The sequence below is a fragment of the Cherax quadricarinatus genome, chromosome 44 (genome assembly GCF_038502225.1).
Source record: "Cherax quadricarinatus isolate ZL_2023a chromosome 44, ASM3850222v1, whole genome shotgun sequence".
Lineage (NCBI taxonomy): Eukaryota > Metazoa > Arthropoda > Malacostraca > Decapoda > Parastacidae > Cherax > Cherax quadricarinatus.
The window spans coordinates 667,313-677,775 of record NC_091335.1 but is presented as its reverse complement, the minus strand read 5'-3'; the positions used below and the strand labels follow the sequence as shown (position 1 = coordinate 677,775).

General features: G+C 43.0%; 1 protein-coding gene across 2 annotated transcripts in view; it reads left to right on the top strand.

Moving 5' to 3' along the window:
• Positions 1-2,806: 2,806 nt before the first annotated feature.
• LOC128697571 (ubiquitin carboxyl-terminal hydrolase 38-like) overlaps positions 2,807-10,463 on the top strand; it is a 41,877-nt gene continuing 34,220 nt past the window's right edge. Inside the window, exons 1-2 of one of the 2 annotated variants that reach the window (XM_070093879.1) lie at positions 2,807-3,064; positions 3,202-3,353. The gene's annotated coding sequence lies outside the window, so the exon portion shown is untranslated. Of the gene's footprint in view, positions 3,065-3,201; positions 3,354-3,950; positions 3,972-10,463 lie in introns of those variants that run through there. The other variant, XM_070093880.1, reaches the window with a different exon arrangement.

Genomic DNA, 10,463 nt, shown 5'->3' with positions numbered 1-10,463 from the left:
TGTACTAGAAATGCAGGAGGAAATACAAATGCCAATAGCAATGAGACTGCTTGCTAAAGAAAAGGTTATGATAGTTGCTCAGTAGAGAAAGCTCATATTATAAAAGTGACATAATTTAACAGAAATAAATATATCCTGATGCTATGTCCACAGCACCACTGTGATTTGTCCAATCATGTCCACTACTATAGTTTTTCAAAGTTAATTAGACAAGTGATGCATAATAAGGAAGATTTATTTTTATACAAAAATTGTCTTTGTTACCCCTCACTAGCAAGTACTCACCATGGTCTATATGTTATGCTTTGTGCTCTGTATAAAGTACTGTAGTCATAGAAAGTACGTAGTTTAGACATCAGTAATACTGTGTACATAACTGAAGATTTGAATGCTTTTAAAAAAAAAAATTCAAGCAAAGGTAATGAGACACTGATGCAGATGTGAACTGGTTGAATGATCATTGAAAACATAATTATACTGAGAGATATTGTATGATTTTTTTAAATATATGATTAGGATTTACTTGTGAATTTTATTCAATCCATGACAATGCTAGTGTATCCACAATTTTTGGAATACATACAAAAATTTGCCTTCATTATGTACTACAATTTTTGTCTATAAACATCAGAGTATCTAACAGGCTTGTGTGAGGATATTAAACTAAAGTGAGTGGAGGCAAAGGTGTTTACATGTCTTGATTTGCTGTTGGAGTGTGAGCATGGTAGCATTTATGAAGGGATTCAGGGAAACCGAATAACAGGACTTGAGTCCTGGAAGTGGGAAACATTGTGCCTGCATTCTGAAACAGGCATGGAGATATTACAGTTCAGAAGGTCAATTGAGTTGTAATGTCTGCATATCTCTTAACAAGACAGCTATTGAATGACTGATTTTTTTTTCTGGTGGGGGAGGGGGGGAACCCAAGCTCTGGGTGACAGATGGTGTGTTATAAAAAAATAGAATAACATCAATGCAAGTGATGGAGTGAGTGATGATGAAAGTGCTTCTTCTATTTCTGGTCACCCTGCCTTGGTGGGAAACAGCCAGTGCATTAAAATAAGAAAATGCAATTTGATTAGCATATTACTTTCTAACTAATTTTGTATTTTTATGGATGAAATGGCATATTTTGAACAAGTGTGAGGCCAAAAAGGCACATGTTGCATTATTATTATAATCACAGGCAGTGCTAAACCGACACACATGTTCAGAACAAGCTTTTATTGAGACAATGTTTCAACTCTGTGTAGAGATTTATTAAGACATTTCATTCTGTTTAGAGCTACCCTATTCTATCCCCTCAAGGAAGGTTCCTTGATGTTGGTGAGGGGCTCTTGATTTAGGGAATTGGATCTGTGCTCCAGTTCCCCGAATTAAGCCTGAATGCCTTCCACATATCCCCCCCCCCCAGGCGCTGTATAATCCTCCGGGTTTAGCGCTTCCCCCTTGATTATAATAATAATAATAATACCCTATTCTATATGTTCCCCTCAAGGAAGGTTCCTTGATGTTGGTGAGGGGCTCTTGATTTAGGGAATTGGATCTGTGCTCCAGTTCCCCGAATTAAGCCTGAATGCCTTCCACATCCCCCCCCAGGCGCTGTATAATCCTCCGGGTTTAGCGCTTCCCCCTTGATTATAATAATAATAATTGATTTAGTGAATTGGATCTGTGCTCCAGTTCCCCGAATTAAGTCTGAATGCCTTCCACATCCCCCCAGGTGCTGTATAATCCTCCGGGTTTAGCACTTCCCCCTTGATTATAATAATAATAATCTATATGTTTAGCACTTCTTTTTGATTATAATAATAATTACAGTCTCATAGCAAAATAGTTTCTGACAGTTGACGGTCACAGCCTGAGTCACTCCTTGGTAAGTAGACCCTTCTGGGTTTACCGCTTAGTGTGATTATAATACTAATCCTAGGTAAGTAAGTTTATTTAGGCACAGGTATACATAAGTACAGTTATCACATAGTGTAAATTGCACACCAGTATAACCTAAAAAAGTCAGATACAGTGACATTTTCATTGTGGAAGGGGAGGAGGCGGAGCAGGTCTCGAACCCGCGTCCTCTCTGTTGAGGGGAATACCTGGAGGGGATTCTGAGGGTCAACGCCCCCGCAGCCCCGTCCATTGGTGGATCAGGGCATGATCAATCAGACTGTTACTGCTGGCTGCACGTTAACGTAAGAACCACAGCCCGGCTGGTCAGGTACTAACTTAGGTGCCTGTCCAGTGCCTTCTTGAAGACAATCAAGGGTCATAAATATTTTGTGGTGGAATGTCTGGTGTCGGGGTTGTTTTAGATGGTTGTTAGGAGCACCAAGATAGTTCTTACTATGGATCAAAGACCCCACTCTCACTAAGTCATTTTGCCTGACTTTTTGGAGTTATTTTAGGTAATCTACATACATGCTATTATATATGATAATGTACCTGTACCTAAATAAACTTATTAAGTGGACTAATATTTTAAGTACTCAAAATTCTTTTTTGTAAATAAAACTCAGAACTCTAAACAAGACAACTTATTGCTGCACTGTTCATATATTTTATCTGAATTGACATTTGGGAGGTGGAAATTAGCATTTTAATCATCCTCAAGACTCTGCTTGTGTAAATACAATAAGCAAGGCAGAGGGGAACAAAAAATACATATTAATGAGGCGCTGCTGATGCAGCTGACCAGGAAGATCATTCAGGATTCAATCGCTTATAACAAAGTCAAAAACTAATCGAAAACTCAAAGTTAAAGCGACAAAATAAAGAATCAGAAGCCACAAAGTGACTCCAAGACGATCTGAACCTCCTGATCTTTGTTTACAATTTGCGATATTAATCGGGGGACAGCGGTGAACTTTACCCTGAAAAAAATGGTGAAAATGAGTGTATTTAGGCTGCTGCTGGTGAATTAAATGACATCGAGCAGCGTAGCGGAGCAGCCGCGACATTATGCCCGAGGAAGAGTGGCGTGACCGTCATCAGAGAGAAATAAAGGATGTGAGAAGAGAAGATTGCCAGTCGTAGTTTGTCTTTGGACAATTTCCAGATGAGTGAGGTATAGTCTAAAACAAATTATTTCCTCGGTATTTTCGTGTAAATGCGATTGTTTTTCGTCAGATAATGTTCTTTTGGGTGGGGAGGAATATGTAAGGATTTGTTTTTTGTTCATGTTTAAGTGTTCCTTATTTGCAGATGGTTAGCAGGTGGTGGGGGTTTATGGTGCAGCGAGGTCGTCAGAACACCACCTGTGGCTGAGTTATATCTTAATGTAACTGTCTGGTGGGGAATGTTTCTCTTCTGAAGTGACATACAACCTCAGTGTTATATTGACTCCATCCTCCCTGGTGAGTGTGTTATATTGACTCCATCCTCCCTGGTGAGTGTGTTATATTGACTCCTACCTCCCTGGTGAGTGTTATATTAACTCCTTCCTCCCTGTTGAGTGTGTTATATTGACTCCATCCTCCCTGGTGAGTGTGTTATATTGACTCCATCCTCCCTGGTGAGTGTGTTATAGTAACTCCTTCCTCCCTGTTGAGTGTGTTATATTGACTCCTTCCTCCCTGTTGAGTGTGTTATATTAACTCCTTCCTCCCTGTTGAGTGTGTTATATTGACTCCTTCCTCCCTGGTGAGTGTTATATTGACTCCTTCCTCCCTGGTGAGTGTTATATTGACTCCTTCCTCCCTGGTGAGTGTTATATTAACTTCTTCCTCCCTGGTGAGTGTGTTATATTGACTCCTTCCTCCCTGGTGAGTGTTATATTGACTCCTACCTCCCTGTTGAGTGTTATATTGACATCTTCCTCCCTGGTGAGTGTTATATTGACACCTTCCTCCCTGGTGAGTGTTATATTGACATCTTCCTCCCTGGTGAGTGTTATATTGACTCCTTCCTCCCTGGTGAGTGTTATATTGACTCCTTCCTCCCTGGTGAGTGTTATATTGACTCCATCCTCCCTGGTGAGTGTTATATTAACTCCTTCCTCCCTGTTGAGTGTGTTATATTAACTCCTTCCTCCCTGTTGAGTGTGTTATATTAACTCCTTCCTCCCTGTTGAGTGTTATATTGACTCCTACCTCCCTGTTGAGTGTTATATTGACTCCTACCTCCCTGTTGAGTGTTATATTGACTCCTTCCTCCCTGTTGAGTGTGTTATATTAACTCCTTCCTCCCTGTTGAGTGTGTTATATTGACTCCTTCCTCCCTGTTGAGTGTGTTATATTGACTCCTTCCTCCCTGTTGAGTGTGTTATATTGACTCCTTCCTCCCTGTTGAGTGTGTTATATTGACTCCTTCCTCCCTGTTGAGTGTGTTATATTGACTCTTTCCTCCCTGTTGAGTGTCATATTGACTCCTTCCTCCCTGTTGAGTGTGTTATATTGACTCCTTCCTCCCTATTGAGTGTGTTATATTGACTCCTTCCTCCCTGTTGAGTGTTATATTGACTCCTTCCTCCCTGTTGAGTGTTATATTGACTCCTTCCTCCCTATTGAGTGTGTTATATTGACTCCTTCCTCCCTGTTGAGTGTTATATTGACTCCTTCCTCCCTGTTGAGTGTTATATTGACTCCTTCCTCCCTATTGAGTGTGTTATATTGACTCCTTCCTCCCTGTTGAGTGTTATATTGACTCCTTCCTCCCTGGTGAGTGTTATATTGACTTCTTCCTCCCTGGTGAGTGTGTTATATTGACTCCTTCCTCCCTGTTGAGTGTGTTATATTGACTCCTTCCTCCCTGTTGAGTGTGTTATATTGACTCCTTCCTCCCTGTTGAGTGTGTTATATTGACTCCTTCCTCCCTGTTGAGTGTTATATTGACTCCTTCCTCCCTGTTGAGTGTTATATTGACTCCTTCCTCCCTGTTGAGTGTGTTATATTGACTCCTTCCTCCTTGTTGAGTGTGTTATATTGACTCCTTCCTCATTGTTGAGTGTGTTATATTGACTCCTTCCTCCCTGTTGAGTGTTATATTGACTCCTTCCTCCCTGTTGAGTGTGTTATATTGACTCCCTCCTCCCTGGTGAGTGTTATATTGACACCTTCCTCCCTGGTGAGTGTTATAATGACACCTTCCTCCCTGGTGAGTGTTATATTGACTCCTTCCTCCCTGGTGAGTGTTATATTGACTCCTTCCTCCCTGGTGAGTGTTATATTGACACCTTCCTCCCTGGTGAGTGTTATATTGACTCCTTCCTCCCTGGTGAGTGTTATATTGACTCCTTCCTCCCTGGTGAGTGTTATATTGACTCCTTCCTCCCTGGTGAGTGTTATATTGACACCTTCCTCCCTGGTGAGTGTTATATTGACTCCTTCCTCCCTGGTGAGTGTTATATTGACTCCTTCCTCCCTGGTGAGTGTTATATTGACTCCTTCCTCACTGGTGAGTGTTATATTGACTTCTTCCTCCCTGGTGAGTGTTATATTGACTCCTTCCTCACTGGTGAGTGTTATATTGACTCCTTCCTCACTGGTGAGTGTTATATTGACTCCTTCCTCCCTGGTGAGTGTTATATTGACTCCTTCCTCACTGGTGAGTGTTATATTGACTTCTTCCTCCCTGGTGAGTGTTATATTGACTCCTTCCTCACTGGTGAGTGTTATATTGACTCCTTCCTCACTGGTGAGTGTTATATTGACTCCTTCCTCCCTGGTGAGTGTTATATTGACTCCTTCCTCACTGGTGAGTGTTATATTGACTTCTTCCTCCCTGGTGAGTGTTATATTGACTCCTTCCTCACTGGTGAGTGTTATATTGACACCTTCCTCCCTGGTGAGTGTTATATTGACTCCTTCCTCACTGGTGAGTGTTATATTGACTCCTTCCTCCCTGGTGAGTGTTATATTGACTTCTTCTTCCCTGGTGAGTGTTATATTGACTCCTTCCTCCCTGGTGAGTGTTATATTGACTCCTTCCTCCCTGGTGAGTGTTATATTGACTCCTTCCTCACTGGTGAGTGTTATATTGACTCCTTCCTCCCTGGTGAGTGTTATATTGACTCCTTCCTCCCTGGTGAGTGTTATATTGACTTCTTCCTCCCTGGTGAGTGTGTTATATTGACACCCTCCCTGGTGAGTGTTATATTGACACCTTCCTCCCTGGTGAGTGTTATATTGACACCTTCCTCCCTGGTGAGTGTTATATTGACTTCTTCCTCCCTGGTGAGTGTGTTATATTGACACCCTCCCTGGTGAGTGTTATATTGACACCTTCCTCCCTGGTGAGTGTTATATTGACACCTTCCTCCCTGGTGAGTGTGTTATATTGACACCTTCCTCCCTCGTGAGTGTGTTATATTCACACCTTCCTCCCTGGTGAGTGTGTTATATTGACACCTTCCTCCCTGGTGAGTGTGTTATATTGACACCTTCCTCCCTGGTGAGTGTGTTATATTGACTCCTTCCTCCCTGGTGAGTGTGTTATATTGACTCCTTCCTCCCTGGTGAGTGTGTTATATTGACTCCTTCCTCCCTGGTGAGTGTGTTATATTGACTCCTTCCTCCCTGGTGAGTGTGTTATATTGACTCCTTCCTCCCTGGTGAGTGTGTTATATTGACTCCTTCCTCCCTGGTGAGTGTGTTATATTGACTCATTCCTCCCTGGTGAGTGTGTTATATTGACACCTTCCTCCCTGGTGAGTGTTATATTGACTCCTTCCTCCCTGGTGAGTGTTATATTGACACCTTCCTCCCTCGTGAGTGTGTTATATTGACACCTTCCTCCCTGGTGAGTGTGTTATATTGACACCTTCCTCCCTGGTGAGTGTGTTATATTGACACCTTCCTCCCTGGTGTGTTATATTGACTCCTTCCTCCCTGGTGAGTGTGTTATATTGACTCCTTCCTCCCTGGTGAGTGTTATATTGACTCCTTCCTCCCTGGTGAGTGTGTTATATTGACTCCTTCCTCCCTGGTGAGTGTGTTATATTGACACCTTCCTCCCTGGTGAGTGTTATATTGACTCCTTCCTCCCTGGTGAGTGTTATATTGACATCTTCCTCCCTGGTGAGTGTTATATTGACTCCTTCCTCCCTGGTGAGTGTTATATTGACTCTTTCCTCCCTGGTGAGTGTTATATTGACTCCTTCCTCCCTGGTGAGTGTTATATTGACTCTCCTCCCTGGTGAGTGTTATATTGACTCCTTCCTCCCTGGTGAGTGTTATATTGACACCTTCCTCCCTGGTGAGTGTTATATTGACTCCTTCCTCACTGGTGAGTGTTATATTGACTCCTTCCTCCCTGGTGAGTGTTATATTGACACCTTCCTTCCTGGTGAGTGTTATATTGACTCCTTCCTCCCTGGTGAGTGTTATATTAACTCCTTCCTCCCTGGTGAGTGTTATATTGACACCTTCCTCCCTGTTGAGTGTGTTATATTGACACCTTCCTCCCTGGTGAGTGTTATATTGACACCTTCCTACCTGGTGAGTGTTATATTGACACCTTCCTCCCTGGTGAGTGTTATATTGACACCTTCCTCCCTGGTGAGTGTTATATTGACACCTTCCTCCCTGGTGAGTGTTATATTGACTCCTTCCTCCCTGGTGAGTGTTAGATTGACACCTTCCTCCCTGGTGAGTGTTATATTGACACCTTCCTCCCTGTTGAGTGTGTTATATTGACACCTTCCTCCCTGGTGAGTGTTATATTGACACCTTCCTCCCTGGTGAGTGTTATATTGACACCTTCCTCCCTGTTGAGTGTTATATTGACACCTTCCTCCCTGGTGAGTGTTATATTGACTCCTTCCTCCCTGGTGAGTGTTATATTGACTCCTTCCTCCCTTCTCAGCGTTATATTGACACCTTCCTCCCTGGTGAGTGTTATATTGACACCTTCCTCCCTGGTGAGTGTTATATTGACTCCTTCCTCCCTGGTGAGTGTTATATTGACTCCTTCCTCCCTGGTCAGCGTTATATTGACTCCTCCCTCCCTGGTGTATTATATTGACTCCCTCTATGGTGAGTGTGTTATATTTACATCTTCCTCCCTGGTGAGTGTTTTATTGACTCCTTCCTCCCTTGTGAGTGTTATATTGTCACCTTCTTCCCTGGTGAGTGTTATTGACTCCCTCCTCCCTGGTGAGTGTGTTATATTGTCACTATCTTTCCTGGTGAGTGTTATATTGGCGCCTTCCTACCTGGTGAGTGTGTTTTATTGACTTTCCCTGGTGAGTGTGTTGTATTGACTCCTCCCTCTCTGGTGAGTGTGTTATATTAACTCCTCCCTCCTTGGTGAGTATGTTATATTGGCTTCTTCCTGACTGGTGAGAGTGTTATGTTGACACCATCCCTGGTGAGAGTGTTATATTGACACCTTCCTCCCGGGTGAGTGTTATATTGACACCCCCCTCCCTGGTGAGAGTGTTATATTGACTCCTTAATCCCTCCTGAGTGTGTTATATTGACACCCTGGTGAGAGTGTTACATTGACACCTTCCTTCGTGGTGCTATATTGACACCTTTCTCCCTGGTAAGAGTGTTATATTGACTCCTTCCTTGCTCATGAGTATGTTATATTGACACCTTCCTTGGCGAGAGTGTTATATTGACACCTTTCTCCCTGGTGAGTGTTATATTGACACCTCCCTCTCTGGTGAGTGTTATATTGACACCATCCTCCCTGGTGAGAATGTTATATTGACACCATCCTCCCTGGTGAGTGTTATATTGACACCTTCCTCCCTGGTGAGTTATATTGACTCCCTGGTGAGAGTGTTATATTAACACCTTCCTCCCTGTTGAGTGTTATATTGACACCTCCCTCCCTGGTGAGTGTTATATTGACACCTCCCTCCCTGGTGAGAGTGTTATATTGACTCCTTTCTCCCTCATGAGTGTTATATTGACACCTTCCTCCCTGGTGAGTGTGTTGTATTGACACCTTCCTTCTTGGTGAGTGTGTTATATTGTCATCTCCCTCCTTGGTGAGTGTGTTATATTGACTCCTCCCTGGTGAGAGTGCTATATTGACACCATCCCTGGTGAGTGTGTTATATTGACACCTTCCTCCCTGGTGAGTGTGTTATATTGACACCTTCCTCCCTGGTGTGTTATATTGACACCTTCCTCCCTGGTGAGTGTTATATTGACACCTTCCTGGTGAGTGTGTTATATTGACACCATCCTCCCTGGTGAGTGTTATATTGACACCTTCCTCCCTGGTGAGTTATATTGACTCCCTGGTGAGAGTGTTATATTAACACCTTCCTCCCTGTTGAGTGTTATATTGACACCTCCCTCCCTGGTGAGAGTGTTATATTGACTCCTTCTTGCCTCATGAGTGTTATATTGACACCTCCCTCCCTGGTGAGAGTGTTATATTGACTCCTTCCTCCCTGTTGAGTGTTATATTGACACCTCCCTCCCTGGTGAGTGTGTTATATTGACACATTCCTCCCTGGTGAGTGTTATATTGACACCTTCCTCGTGTGTTATATTGACACCTTCCTCCCTGGTGAGTGTTATATTGACACCTTCCTCGTGTGTTATATTGACACCTTCCTCCCTGGTGAGTGTGTTATATTGACACCTTCCTCCCTGGTGTGTTATATTGACACCTTCCTCCCTGGTGAGTGTTATATTGACACCTTCCTCCATCGTGTGTTATATTGACACCTTCCTCCCTGGTGAGTGTTATTTTGACACCTTCCTCCCTGGTGAGTGTGTTATATTGACACTTTCCTCCCTGGTGAGTGTGTTATATTGACACCTTCCTCGCTGGTGAGTGTGTTATATTGACACCTTCTTCCCTGGTGTGTTATATTGACACCTTCCTCCCTGGTGAGTGTGTTATATTGACACCTTCTTCCCTGGTGTGTTACATTGACACCTTCCTCCCTGGTGAGTGTGTTATATTGACACCTTCTTCCCTGGTGTGTTATATTGACACCTTCCTCCCTGGTGAGTGTTATATTGACACCTTCCTCCCTGGTGAGTGTGTTATATTGACACCTTCTTCCCTGGTGTGTTACATTGACACCTTCCTCCCTGGTGAGTGTGTTATATTGACACCTTCTTCCCTGGTGTGTTATATTGACACCTTCCTCCCTGGTGAGTGTTATATTGACACCTTCCTCCCTGGTGAGTGTTATATTGACACCTTCCTCCCTGGTGAGTGTTATATTGACACCTTCCTCCCTCGTGTGTTATATTGACACCTTCCTCCCTGGTGTGTGTTATATTGACACCTTCCTCCCTCGTGTGTTATATTGACACCTTCCTCCCTGGTGGCAAAATGTCGCCACAGTAAAGTAAGTTTATGCAGGTACAGGTACACACAAAAATGGTTACATAAATTATCATACATAGCTGCATATGTGTAGATTACGTAGGATAACCCCAAGAAAAGGTCATAGTGACTTATTTCCATTGGGGTACTTGTAATATCTTATTTAAACCTTTAAATTTAAAACAGCTAAGTAACTCAATTATGTGAAAAGCAATTACAATGGA